Source organism: Pleurodeles waltl, chromosome 7 (assembly GCF_031143425.1).
Source record: "Pleurodeles waltl isolate 20211129_DDA chromosome 7, aPleWal1.hap1.20221129, whole genome shotgun sequence".
In the NCBI taxonomy this organism is placed as follows: domain Eukaryota; kingdom Metazoa; phylum Chordata; class Amphibia; order Caudata; family Salamandridae; genus Pleurodeles; species Pleurodeles waltl.
This window is the reverse complement of record NC_090446.1, coordinates 431,981,266-431,995,114: the sequence shown is the minus strand read 5'-3', so window position 1 is coordinate 431,995,114 and position 13,849 is coordinate 431,981,266.

The following is a 13,849-nucleotide window of genomic DNA, read 5'->3' as shown; positions in this document are numbered from 1 at the left end:
GGGGCTCTCACCAGGTTCTGTTACCCAGAATCCTTTGCAAATCTCAAAATGTGGCTAAAAAAACACTTTTTCCTCACATTTCGGTGACAGAGAGTTGTGGAATCTGAGAGGAGCCACAAATTTCCTTCCACCCAGCGTTCCCCCATGTGTCCCGATAAAAATGGTACCTCACTTGTGTGGGAAAGCATAGAGCCCATGACAGGACATGCTCCAAAACACAACGTGGACACATCACATTTTTCTACAGAAAACAGAGGTGTTTTTTGCAAAGTGCCTACCTGTGGATTTTGCCCTCTAGCTCAGCCGACACCTAGGGAAACCTACCAAACCTATGCATTTAAAAAAAACTAAAGACCTAGGGAAATCCAAGAGGAGGAGGTTCCAGTGTTTCCAGCGAGTGATACTCTTCTCTTCAGCATGAAATCGGGGGACCCTTCCGGAAGGGATCTCTGTGAAGATGGCGGCTAATCAGGCGCGCCAAAATGCCGTGAGGTTCTCAGCAGTTGAAGATGTCAAGATGGATGGATTGTTGTTCAGCCACTCAGTGCTGCAAAAGGAACTTGGATTCAGACCTGATCAGATTGACTACCTGTTTGCTTTTCCTGGAGGTAAGGTCTTTGAAGTGATTTTCACCACCTTTGCTTTGTTTGAACAATGCCTCAAGCGCTTTAAAGAAAGAAAAGACTGTGCACCTTTGAAAGTGTTTTCCATAAATGCCTTGACTCAGCCTCAGAAGAGATGGATGAATGTCTCCATGTTTAATGAGTATGTTCAGAGCGCTGACATTATCACTTGGCTCAATCAGTTTTGCGTTGTTTCTCATGGGGAAAGAGTGAGAGATGCTGATGGTGTAAAGAATGGCTACTTTAAAGCCTTGGTATCCTTAAAGAGAGACCGTGCCACTGAGGAGCTGAGGCACATACCTAGCACTATTAGACTTGGTGGAGCCACAGGCACTGTCTTCTATGTGGGTCAGCCTAGGAGATGCAGGAAATGTAATTTGGAGGGGCACTTGGCTAAGGACTGTACTGCACCTTTCTGCACTAAGTGTAGAAACACTGGACATGAAGCTGAGGATTGTGTGGCTGAAAAAACTTCCAATCTTTGTGGCTCAACTGAGCATGAGTTTAAAAACTGCCCCTCCTCCTATGCCTTTAAAATAAAAGCTGCACGACTGGAGCCACCTTTCACTCCCCACCAGAGTAGAGGGAGGTCAAGGAAAGATGTAGAGGAGGAGGAGGAAGAATTAATCAGGCTTGGTTTGGAGGAGGAAAGATTGGCTCTCCAACCTGGTTTATCCTTGTCTGAGGCAAAGGTGGATATCACTGTGGAGAAAGACACCTCTGGGGAAGGTGCTTCAGTTTTGGCGGGAAAACAAGCAGGTGCAGTTGATGAGGCTGGGAACTGCAAGGAAACTAATGAGGGTGCTTCACCAGGTGCTCCTGATCAACCAATCATGGCTCCCACACCTGATTTAAATTTGGATGTCCAATCACAGCAGGTGCCCTCCAAAACCACTAGGGGGGGTGTTGCCCAACATCACCTGAGTGCTGTTGAAAGGAATGATATTGTCAGTGCTGGAGGCTCTTCTTTGATTTCCACCACAGGTGCAGCTCTTGACACACCCCAAGTGCAACTTGTTCCACCTTCTACTCCACAGCCACATGGCACTGTTATGGATGACAGTCTGTATGTTACGCCTAAGGTATTTTCTACTCTAAGCCAGCACTCCCTAGAACCTGCTTCATCTGGAACTGCAACAGTGGTTGGTACTCAAGGTACAGTGTCTACAATTTCCTCTATAGACTCTTGCAGTGAGATAGAGTTCGCCTGTACAGCTGTGGAACACTCTTCTTTCTCTGACACTGCGGTTGCTGCTGAGGTAGTTGAGTGGGGCAAGGATGACATTGTTGTTGAGGAAGAGGTTGAATCTGCCATGGATGTTTCAACCTCATTAAAAAGGAAGGAGAAAGAGGGGGATGATACGGAAGAGACTGGGTTTGAGAGCAATGACACCAGAAACTTGTGCGCACAGGATGACAGGCGTAATTCCCAGGCGGTGACAGGGGAGGATGCTTTTACCCCTGTGATAAAGCGGAAGACTAAGAAGAGGAATAGGAAATTGGACTGAAAGTACCATTTTACAATGTTTATGTTTTTCAGATATTTCCTGATGCTTCTCTTGGGGAGTATTAATGTCAGGTGCTTGGGTGATGATGTGAAAAGCTCATCAATTTTTGACTTTTTGAGCCTGCAAAAATTGGACATGATTTTCTTACAGGAATGTGCTATTCCAGAACTTTCTAGGGACCAAAAACTGCAGCAAATGTGTGTGGCCCTTTCATCTGGTCAGGCTGTAATTCTGACCGTAATGCAGGAGTAGGCATTTTACTTTGCAGTTCTGACTTTGCTGTTCACCAAGTACAACATGTGGTTAAGGGGAGACTATTATGTGTGGATGTTAGTTGGAATGGCCATGATTTACGCCTTATTAATGTGTACTGCCCTACATCATTGTCCTGCAGAAAGACTGTTTTGAGTTTCCTGCCTCAGCTCCTTTTATGCAACAGGAATGTTTTTCTAGGTGGTGATTTCAACTGTTTATTGGCTGTGGAAGACAGATCCTCTTCTTCTGCAGTACACCTGGACGGTAGCTTTACCTCACTGAAAAGTATTATTTCTGATTCTCATTTGCAGGATTCTTACAGATTGTTGCATCCTACTGATCTAGGTTACACTTGGGTTAGTTCCAACTCTCCCACTAAGTCACACATAGATTTTATCTTTGCAAGTCCCTCAGAAAAGATAGTTTCAGCCACTCTCTTTCCGGTTTTCTTTTCCGATCATTACCTCATTTCAGTTGGCGTCTCCATAGCAGATATACCTCTTAGAGGGAAGGGTCTGTGGAAACTCAATATTCTTTTGCTCAATGATAAGGCTACCCGGGATAAGTTTAGTTACCATTACCAAAATTGGCAGTCCCTGAAAATTATTTTCCCCTCAGTCAGTGAGTGGTGGGAGGACATTAAGATCCGTATACGGTCCTTCTTTATTCGGGAGGGAACTAGAGTGGCTAAAGACAGGCGGTGCAGAATCAACCGTTTGCAAATCCGGCTCCAGAATTTGTCCAAGCTATTGGAGCACGGTTTTGATGTACAGGCAGACATTCTATTGTGCAAGCAGAGGTTATCCTCCCTGTACCATGAAATTACTAAAGGGTTGATTCTCTGCAGTAGGGTTCAGTTCCTGGAGAACAATGAGACTTGCTCTAGGTTTTTCTTTCTTAAAGCGAGGGCTACTGGGAGAATTATAGATGCCATGATGGACTCCCACGGTACCACTCATACCACTACTGAAGGAATCCGAGACAGTGTGTATGATTTCTATAGCGACTTATATGGGCCCAAAGTTTCAGACAATGCAACTGGGAATTTTTTCATGCAACATCTGCAGTTGTCTTTGTCTGAAGAGGATAAGGAAGTTCTTGAAGGGGACTTGGTGCTTGCAGACCTCAAAAGGGCCATGCTCAGCTTGCCTAAGGGGAGATCCTCAGGTTCTGATGGCATACCTGTAGAGTTCTATGCTACATTTTGGGACTTAGTGGGCTCCGACTTGCTTGAAATCTTTTGTTGTTCTATGAGGGAAGGATTGCTCCCCAATTCCTTGAGAAGTGGTTGCATAAGACTTATCTACAAGAAGAAAGGTGATAGAGCTGATGTAAAGAACTGGCGTCCAATCAGCCTTCTCAATGTAGACTTTAAAATATTGTCTAAAACTTTGTTCCTTCGGTTGCGGCCTGTTGTTTCCACAGTCGTTGAATCAGACCAAACGTGTGGTATACCTGGGCGTAAGATATCTGACAATTTATGTTTGGTTAGGGATGTGTTATCGTATGTCAAAGACCGTGGTTTATCTATTTGTTTGCTGAACCTGGATCAGGAAAAGGCTTTCGATCGGCTAAACCACTCTTTTATGTTTCAGGTTTTAAAACATTTGAATTTTGGTCCAACTTTTAGGTCCTGGATTTCTTTATTGTATACCAATTGTTACAGCAGGGTCATGGTCAATGGCACGTTGACTGCCTCTTTTCCTGTTTTGTCAGGGGTACGGCAGGGATGTCCTTTGTCCCCCCTCTTGTTCATTTTGGCCATCAAACCTTTTCTTGCAACTCTGAGGGCTGATAAACTGATTAAAGGGATCCCTGTTCCTGGAGGTAGGAGGGTTTCTGTCATTGCCTCTGCTTATATGGACGATGTATCTGTTTTTTGTGCAGATAATATTTCCATCCGCCAGGTTTTATGGTATTGTAGTAGGTTTTCCTTTGCTTCATCATCAAGGATTAACCTGGCAAAGAGTGAGTGTTTGTACGTCAACTGGAAGGAAGATAAGATGGATTGGGGCCTTAAGGAAGTGCAAGATCGCATCAAAGTTCTTGGTCTGTTTTTTGGTGAGGGTGGTAGCTTGCAGAGCTGGTCTGAATGCATGTCCAAGGTAAAGCCGAAGATTGCACTTTGGGGTTTGCGGTCACTTACTATGACTGGTAAAATACTTGTTGCAAAGGCAGAATTTCTATCGTGCCTTCTGTATATTGCAGTGGTTTACCCCGTCCCCCGACACTGCCTTACACTGCTACAGAGGTGGGTTTTTCAGTTCATTTGGGGAGGAAAGCAAGAACGAGTGGCTCGCGTGACCATGTTAAAGCCTGTGGTTTTGGGTGGCAAGAGTGCTCCAAACATTGGTCTCGCTTTGCAATCTTTGTTTATTTGCACCATGATCAGAGGGAGTATTTGTCTGGATAAGGAAGAAAGGAAGTGGTCCTTTTTTCCCAGTTTCTGTCTGAATATTCTGGTGTGTAGAACATGGGGCATGGTTGTCTCAAATAGCATGCCTCATTCAGAATCTTGCCCATTTGCTTACTTTTATGCCAGGAAATTCATTAGGACTCACAATTTAGACACAATTCCTTTGGGCTTGATCTCACCTAGGCTCATTTGCAAATCTGTTACTGGGGACCAGCTGCAGGTACCAGTCAGGGGGTTTTCAGACCTGACTTCTAAGGCTATTTAGGCAAATGTTTCTGTACGGGACCTTCATAATATCCATTGTGACCTGGCATGGTCCACAGCACATGGTTGCCTGCCTCTCCGCCTTTTTTTGTTTAGGAGACGATGTTCTAGGGCACCCTTTTGTGTCAGGAAGGGTTGTTTGGCAGAAGAATCTTGTGACCACCTCTTTTGGTACTGCCCCATGGCACAACAGGTGTGGGCTTTGGCGGAAGTATGGCTTTCTTCCCTGAATTCTGATGTGGTTTTGTCTAGAGAGGGTGTGATCTTTGGCCTGTTCGTTTCCAGCTCCCCATGTCAGAAGTATTGGATAGTGGTGAATTGCTTGAAGGATGCTTTGTGGAGGGCTAGAAATCTTCTACTTTTCAAAGGTGTTGATCTCTCCCCACAAGTGGTCTATGCTCTGGGTTGTTCCTTGGTCCACGATTACTTGTGTAAAGATATATGTCTGTAGGGTAAGGTGCCTACCTATTTGGAATGGTGTTGGAGTGATCATGGGTGATGGATGGTTTATTTTTTAGTTTGGGCTTTTTCTAATACAGGAGTTGCTGTGTTTCTTGGGATTGATCTTTGGTTTTTTTCCTTTATCCCATTGCTTTTAAACATTCCTGCTTTTAGTTTCTTTTACTTCAGAATGCATTAACATCTAGATGTTAACCTGGTGTTGGCCTTGGCACTGTGTGCGGTTTTTCACCTGGTCCAATGTCGTGCCACCTGAAACATGGATTGGCTAACATGTATTCTGTCTTTTAAGGGTTGAATAAAGGTTTTGAAACTTTAAAAAAAAAAAAAGAAAACACAAGTGAGGTACCATTTTTATCAAGAGACTTAGGGGAACGGTGGGTGGAAGGAAATTTGTGGCTCCTCTCAGATTCCAGAACTCTCTGTCACCGAAATGTGAGGAAAAAGTATTTTTTTAGCCAAATTTTGAGGTTTGCAAAGGAGTCTGGGTAACAGAACCTGGTGAGAGCCCCACAAGTCACCCTGTCTTGGGTTCACCTAGGTCTTTAGTTTTAAAAAATGCATAGGTTTGGTAGGTTTCCCTGGGTGCCGGCTGAGCTAGAGGGAAAAATCCACAGGTAGGCACTTAGCATAAAACACCTCTGTTTTCTGTAGAAAAATGTGATGTGTCCACGTTGTGTTTTGGAGCATTTCCCGTCGCGGGCACTATGCCTACCCACACAAGTGATGTACAATTTTTATCGGGAGACTTGAGGGAACGCTGGGTGGAAGTAAATTAGTCGCTCCTCTCAGATTCCAGAACTCACTGTCACCGAAATGTGTGGAAAAAGTGTTTTTTTAGCCAAATTTTGAGGTTTGCAAAGGATTCTGGGTAACGGAACCTGGTGAGAGCCCCACAAGTCACCCTGTCTTCGATTTCCCCTAGGTCTCTAGATTTAAAAAATGCACAGGTTTGGTTGGTCTCCCGAGGTGCCGGCTGAGCTAGAGACCAAAATCCACAGGTAGCCACTTAGCAAAAAACACCTCTGTTTTTTGTAGAAAAATGTGATGTGTCCACGTTGTGTTTTGGAGTATTTCCCGACGTGGGCACAATGCCTACCCACACAAGTGAGGTACCATTTTTATCGAGAGACTTGGGGGAACGCTGGGTGGAAGGAAATTTGTGGCTCCTCTCAGATTCCAGAACTCTCTGTCACCGAAATGTGAGGAAAAAGTGTTTTTTTAGCCCAATTTTGAGGTTTGCAGAGGATTCTGGGTAACAGAACCTGGTGAGAGCCCCCCATGTCATCCCGTCTTGGGTTCCGCTAGGTCTTTAGTTTTCAAAAATGCATAGATTTGGTAGGTTTCCCTAGGTGCCGGCTGAGCTAGGGGGCAAAATCCACAGGTAGGCACTTTGCAAAAAACACCTCTGTTTTCTGTAGAAAAATGTGATGTGTCCACGTTGTGTTTTGGAGCATTTCCCGTCGCGGGCACTATGCCTACCCACACAAGTGAGGTACAATTTTTATTGGGAGACTTGGGGGAACGCTGGGTGGAAGTAAATTTGTGGCTCCTCTCAGATTCCAGAACTCTCTGTCACCGAAATGTGAGGAAAAAGTGTTTTTTTAGCCAAATTTTGAGGTTTGCAAAGGAGTCTGGGTAACAGAACCTGGTGAGAGCCCCACAAGTCACCCTGTCTTGGGTTCACCTAGGTCTCTAGCTTTCAAAAATGCAAAGGTTTGGTTGGTTTCACGAGGTGCTGGCTGAGCTAGAGACCAAAATCCACAGGTAGGCACTTAGCATAAAACACCTCTGTTTTCTGTAGAAAAATGTGATGTGACCACGTTGTGTTTTGGAGCATTTCCAGACGTGGGCACTATGCCTACCCACACAAGTGAGGTACCATTTTTATCGAGAGACTTGGGGGAACGCTGGGTGGAAGGAAATTTGTGGCTCCTCTCAGATTCCAGAACTCTCTGTCACCGAAATGTGAGGAAAAAGTGTTTTTTTAGCTAAATTTTGAGGTTTGCAAAGGATTCTGGGTAACAGAACGTGGTGAGAGCCCCACAAGTCACCCTGTCTTGGGTTCCCCTAGGTTTTTAGTTTTCAAAAATGCATAGATTTGGTAGGTTTCCCTAGGTGCCGGCTGAGCTAGGGGGCAAAATCCACAGGTAGGCACTTTGCAAAAAACACCTCTGTTTTCTGTAGAAAAATGTGATGTGTCCACGTTGTGTTTTGGAGCATTTCCCGTCGCGGGCACTATGCCTACCCACACAAGTGAGGTACAATTTTTATTGGGAGACTTGGGGGAACGCTGGGTGGAAGTAAATTTGTCGCTCCTCTCAGATTCCAGAACTCACTGTCACCGAAATGTGTGGAAAAAGTGTTTTTTTAGCCAAATTTTGAGGTTTGCAACAGATTCTGGGTAACAGAACCTGGAGAGAGCCCCACAAGTCACCTTGTCTTTAATTCCCCTAGGTCTCTAGCTTTCAAAAATGCACAGGTTTGGTTGGTTTACCGAGGTGCCGGCTGAACTAGAGACCAAAATCCACAGGTAGGCACTTTGCAAAAAGCACCTCTGTTTTCTGTAGAAAAATGTGATGTGTCCACGTTGTGTTTTGGAGCATTTCCTGTTGTGGGCACTATGCCTACCCACACAAGTGAAGTACCATTTTTATTGGGAGACTTGAGGGAACGCTGGGTGGAAGTAAATTTGTCACTCCTCTCAGATTCCAGAACTCACTGTCACCGAAATGTGTGGAAAAAGTGTTTTTTAGCCAAATTTTGAGATTTGCAAAGGATTATGGGTACCAGAACCTGGTGAGAGCCCCACAAGACACCCTGTCTTGGATTCCCCTAGGTCTCTAGTTTTCAAAAATGCATAGGTTTGGTAGGTTTCCCTAGGTGCCGGATAAGCTAGAGGGCAAAATCCACAGGTAGGCACTTTGCAAAAAACACCTCTGTTTTCTGTAGAAAAATGTGATGTGTCCACAATGTGTTTTGGAGCATTTCCTGTTGCAGGCACTATGCCTACTCACACAAGTGAGGTACCATTTTTATCAGGAGACTTGGGGGAACGCTGGGTGGAAGTAAATTTGTCGCTCCTCTAAGATTCCAGTACTCACTGTCACCGAAATGTGTGGAAAAAGTGTTTTTTTAGCCAAATTATGAGGTTTGCAAAGGATTCTGGGTAACAGAACCTGGTGAGAGCCCCACAAGTCACCCTGTCTTGGATTCCCCTAGGTCTCTAGTTTCCAAAAATGCATAGTTTTGGTAGGTTTCCCTAGGTGCCGGCTGAGCTAGAGGCCAAAATCCACAGGTAGGCACTTTGCAAAAAACACCTCTGTTTTCTTTGAGAAAATATGACGTGTCCACTTTGTGTTTTGGGGCATTTCGTGTTGTGGGCAGTAGGCCTACCTACACAAGTAAGTTACCATTTTTATCGGAAGACTTGGGTGAACGCTGGGTGGAAGGAATTTTGTGGCTCCTCTCAGATTCCAGAACTCTCTGTCACCGAAATGTGAGGAAAAAGTGTTTTTTTAGCCAAATTTTGAGGTTTGCAAAGGATTCTGGGTAACAGAACCTAGTGAGAGCCCCACAAGTCACCCTGTCTTGGGTTCCCCTAGGTCTCTAACTTTAAAAAATGCACAGGTTTGGTTGGTTTACCGAGGTGCCGGCTGAACTAGAGACCAAAATCCACAGGTAGGCACTTAGCAAAAAACACCTCTGTTTTCTGTAGAAACATGTGATGTGTCCACGTTGTGTTTTGGAGCATTTCCTGTTGCGGGCACTATCCCTACCCACACAAGTGAGCTATCATTTTTATCGGGAGACTTGGGGGAACGCTGGGTGGAAGGAAATGTGTTTTTCCTCTCAGATTCCAGAACTCTCTGTCACCGAAATGTGAGGAAAAAGTGTTTTTTTAGCCACATTTTGAGGTTTGCAAAGGATTCTGGGTAACAGACCCTGGTGAGAGACCCACAAGTCACCCTGTCTTGGGTTCCCCTAGGTCTTTAGTTTTAAAAAATGCATAGGTTTGGTAGGTTTCCCTAGGTGCCGGATAAGCTAGAGGGCAAAATCCACAGGTAGGCACTTTGCAAAAAACACCTCTGTTTTCTGTTGAAAAATGTGATGTGTCCACGTTGTGTTTTGGAGCATTTCCCGTTGCTGGCACTATGCCTACCCACACAAGTGAGGTACCATTTTTATCAGGAGACTTGGGGGAAGGCTGGGTGGAAGGAAATGTGTGGCTCCTCTCAGATTCCAGAACTCTCTGTCACCCAAAAGTGTGGAAAAAGTGTTTTTTTAGCTACATTTTGAGGTTTGCAAAGGATTCTGGGTAACAGAACCTGGAGAGAGCCCCACAAGTCACCCCGTCTTGGATTCCCCTATGTCTCTAGTTTTAAAAAATGCACAGGTTTGCTAGGTTTCCCTAGGTGCCGGCTGAGCTAGAGACCAAAATCCACAGGTAGGCACTTTGCAAAAAACACCTCTGTTTTCTGTAGAAAAATGTGATGTGTCCACGTTGTGTTTTGGAGCATTTCCTGTCGTGGGCACTATGCCTACCCACACAAGTGAGGTACCATTTTTATCGGGAGACTTGAGGGAACGCTGGGTGGAAGTAAATTTGTCACTCCTCTCAGATTCCAGAACTCTCTGTCACCGAAATGTGAGGAAAAAGTGTTTTTTTAGCCACATTTTGAGGTTTGCAAAGGATTCTGGGTAACAGAACCTGGGAGAGCCACACAAGTCACCCTGTCTTGGGTTCCCCTAGGTCTTTAGTTTTAAAAAATGCATAGGTTTGGTGGGTTTCCCTAGGTGCCGGCTGAGCTAGAGGGCAAAATCCACAGGTAGGCACTTTGCAAAAAACACCTCTGTTTTCTGTAGAAAAATGTGATGTGTCCATGTTGTGTTTTGGAGCATTTCCCGTTGCGGGCACTATGCCTACCCACACAAGTGAGGTACCATTTTTATTGGGAGACTTGGGGGAAGGCTGGGCGAAAGGAAATGTGTGGCTCCTCTCAGATTCCAGAACTCTCTGTCACCCAAAAGCGTGGAAAAAGTGTTTTTTTTAGCTAAATTTTGAGGTTTGCAAAGGATTCTGGGTAACAGAACCTGGAGAGAGCCCCACAAGTCACCCCGTCTTGGATTGATTCCCCTAGGTCTCTAGTTTAAAAAAATGCACAGGTTTGGTAGGTTTCCCTAGGTGCCGGCTGAGCTAGAGACCAAAATCCACAGGTAGGCACTTCGCATAAAACACCTCTGTTTTCTGTAGAAAAATGTGATGTGTCCACGTTGTGTTTTGGAGCATTTCCCGACGCGGGCACTATGCCTACCCACACAAGTGAGGTACAATTTTTATCGGGAGACTTGAGGGAACGCTGGGTGGAAGTAAATTTGTCACTCCTCTCAGATTCCAGATCTCACTGTCACCGAAATGTGTGGAAAAAGTGTTTTATTTTTTGCTAAATTTTGAGGTTTGCGAAGGATTCTGGGTAACAGAACCTGGTGGGAGCCCCACAAGTCACCCTGTCTTGGATTCCCCTAGGTCTCTAACTTAAAAAAATGCAGTGGTTTGGTTGGTTTCCCGAGGTGCGGGCTGAGCTAGAGACCAAAATCCACAGGTAGTCACTTAGCATAAAACACCTATGTTTTCTGTAGAAAAATGTGTTGTGTCCACGTTGCGTTTTGGAGCATTTCCCAACGTGGGCACTATACCTACCCACACAAGTGAGGTACCATTTTTATCGAGAGACCGGGGGGAATGCTGGGTGGAAGGAAATTTGTGGCTCCTCCCAGATTCCAGAACTCTCTGCCACCGAAATGTGTGGAAAAAATGTTTTTTTAGCCAAATTTTGAGATTTCCAAACGATTCTGGCTAACAGAACCTGGTGAGAGCCCCACAACTCACCCTGTCTTGGATTCCCCTAGGTCTCTAGCTTTAAAAAATGCACAGGTTTGGTTGGTTTCCCGAGATGCCGGCTGAGCTAGAGACCAAAATCCACAGGTAAGTACTTTGCAAAAAACACCTCTGTTTTCTGTTGAAAAATGTGATGTGTCCACGTTGTGTTTTGGAGCATTTCCCGTTGCTGGCACTATGCCTACCCATACAAGTGAGGTACAATTTTTATCAGGAGACTTGGGGGAACGCTGGGTGGAAGTAAATTTGTTGCTCCTCTCAGATTCCAGATCTCACTGTCACCGAAATGTGTGGAAAAAGTGTTTTTTTTAGCCAAATTTTGAGGTTTGCGAAGGATTCTGGGTAACAGAACCTGGTGGGAGCCCCACAAGTCACCCTGTCTTGGATTCCCCTAGGTCTCTAACTTTAAAAAATGCACAGGTTTGGTTGATTTCCCGAGGTGCGGGCTGAGCTAGAGACCAAAATCCACAGGTAGGCACTTAGCATAAAACACCTCTGTTTTCTGTAGAAAAATGTGATGTGTCCACGTTGTGTTTTGGAGCATTTCCTGACGTGGGCACTATGCCTACCCACACAAGTGAGGTGCCATTTTTATCGCGAGTCCTGGGGGAACGCTGGGTGGAAGGAAATTTGTGGCTCCTCTCAGATTCCAGAACTCTCTGTCACCGAAATGTGAGGAAAAAGTGTTTTTTTTAGCCACATTTTGAGGTTTGCAAAGGATTCTGGGTAACAGAACCTGGGAGAGCCACACAAGTCACCCTGTCTTGGGTTCGTCTAGGTCTTTAGTTTTAAAAAATGCATAGGTTTGGTAGGTTTCCCTAGGTGCCGGCTGAGCTAGAGGGCAAAATCCACAGGTAGGCACTTTACAAAAAACACCTCTGTATTCTGTAGAAAAATGTGATGTGTCCATGTTGTGTTTTGGAGCATTTCCCGTTGCGGGCACTATGCCTACCCACACAAGTGAGGTACCATTTTTATTGGGAGACTTGGGGGAAGGCTTGGTGGAAGGAAATGTGTGGCTCCTCTCAGATTCCAGAACTCTCTGTCACCCAAAAGTGTGGGAAAAGTGTTTTTTTAGTTAAATTTTGAGGTTTGCAAAGGATTCTGGGTAACAGAACCTGGAGAGAGCCCCACAAGTCACCCCGTCTTGGATTCTCCTAGGTCTCTAGTTTTAAAAAATGCACAGGTTTGGTTGGTTTCCCGAGGTGCAGGCTGAGCTAGAGACCAAAATCCACAGGTAGGCACTTTGCAAAAAACACCTCTGTTTTCTGTAGAAAAATGTGATGTGTCCACGTTGTGTTTTGGAGCATTTCCCGACGTGGGCACTATGCCTACCCACACAAGTGAGGTACCATTTTTATCGAGAGACTTGGGGGAACGCTGGGTGGAAGGAAATTTGTGGCTCCTCTCATATTCCAGAACTCTCTGTCACCGAAATGTGAGGAAAAAGTGTTTTTTTAGCCAAATGTTGAGGTTTGCAAAGGATTCTGGGTAACAGAACCTGGAGAGAGCCCCACAAGTCACCCCGTCTTGGGTTCCCATATGTCTTTATTTTTAAAAATGCACAGGTTTGGTTGGTTTCCCGAGGTGCAGGCTGAGCTAGAGACCAAAATCCACAGGTAGGCACTTTGCAAAAAACACCTCTGTTTTCTGTAGAAAAATGTGATGTGTCCACGTTGTGTTTTGGAGCATTTCCTGTCGTGGGCACTATGGCTACCCACACAAGTGAGGTACCATTTTTATCGGGAGACTTGAGGGAACGCTGGGTGGAAGGAAATTTGTCACTCCTCTCAGATTCGAGAACTCACTGTCACCGAAATGTGTGGAAAAAGTGTTTTTTTAGCCATATTTTGAGATTTCCAAACAATTCTGGCTAACAGAACCTGGTGAGAGCCCCACAAGTCACCCTGTCTTGGATTTCCGTAGGTCTCTAGCTTTAAAAAATGCACAGGTTTGGTTGGTTTCCCGAGGTGCCGGCTGAGCTAGAGACCAAAATCCACAGGTAAGTACTTTGCAAAAAACACCTCTGTTTTCTGTTGAAAAATGTGATGTGTCCACGTTGTGTTTTGGAGCATTTCCCGTTGCTGGCACTATGCCTACCCACACAAGTGAGGTACAATTTTTATCGGGAGACTTGGGGGAACGCTGGGTGGAAGTAAATTTGTCACTCCTCTCAGATTCCAGAACTCACTGTCACCGAAATGTGTGGAAAAAGTGTTTTTTTAACCCAAATTTTGAGATTTGCAAACGATTCTGGGTAACAGAACCTGGTGAGAGCCCCACAAGTCACCCTGTCTTGGATTCCCCTAGGTCTCTAGCTTTCAAAAATGCACAGGTTTGGTTGGTTTCCCGCGGTGCCGGCTGAGCTAGAGACCAAAATCCACAGGTAAGCACTTAGCAAAAAACACCTCTGTTTTCTGTAGAA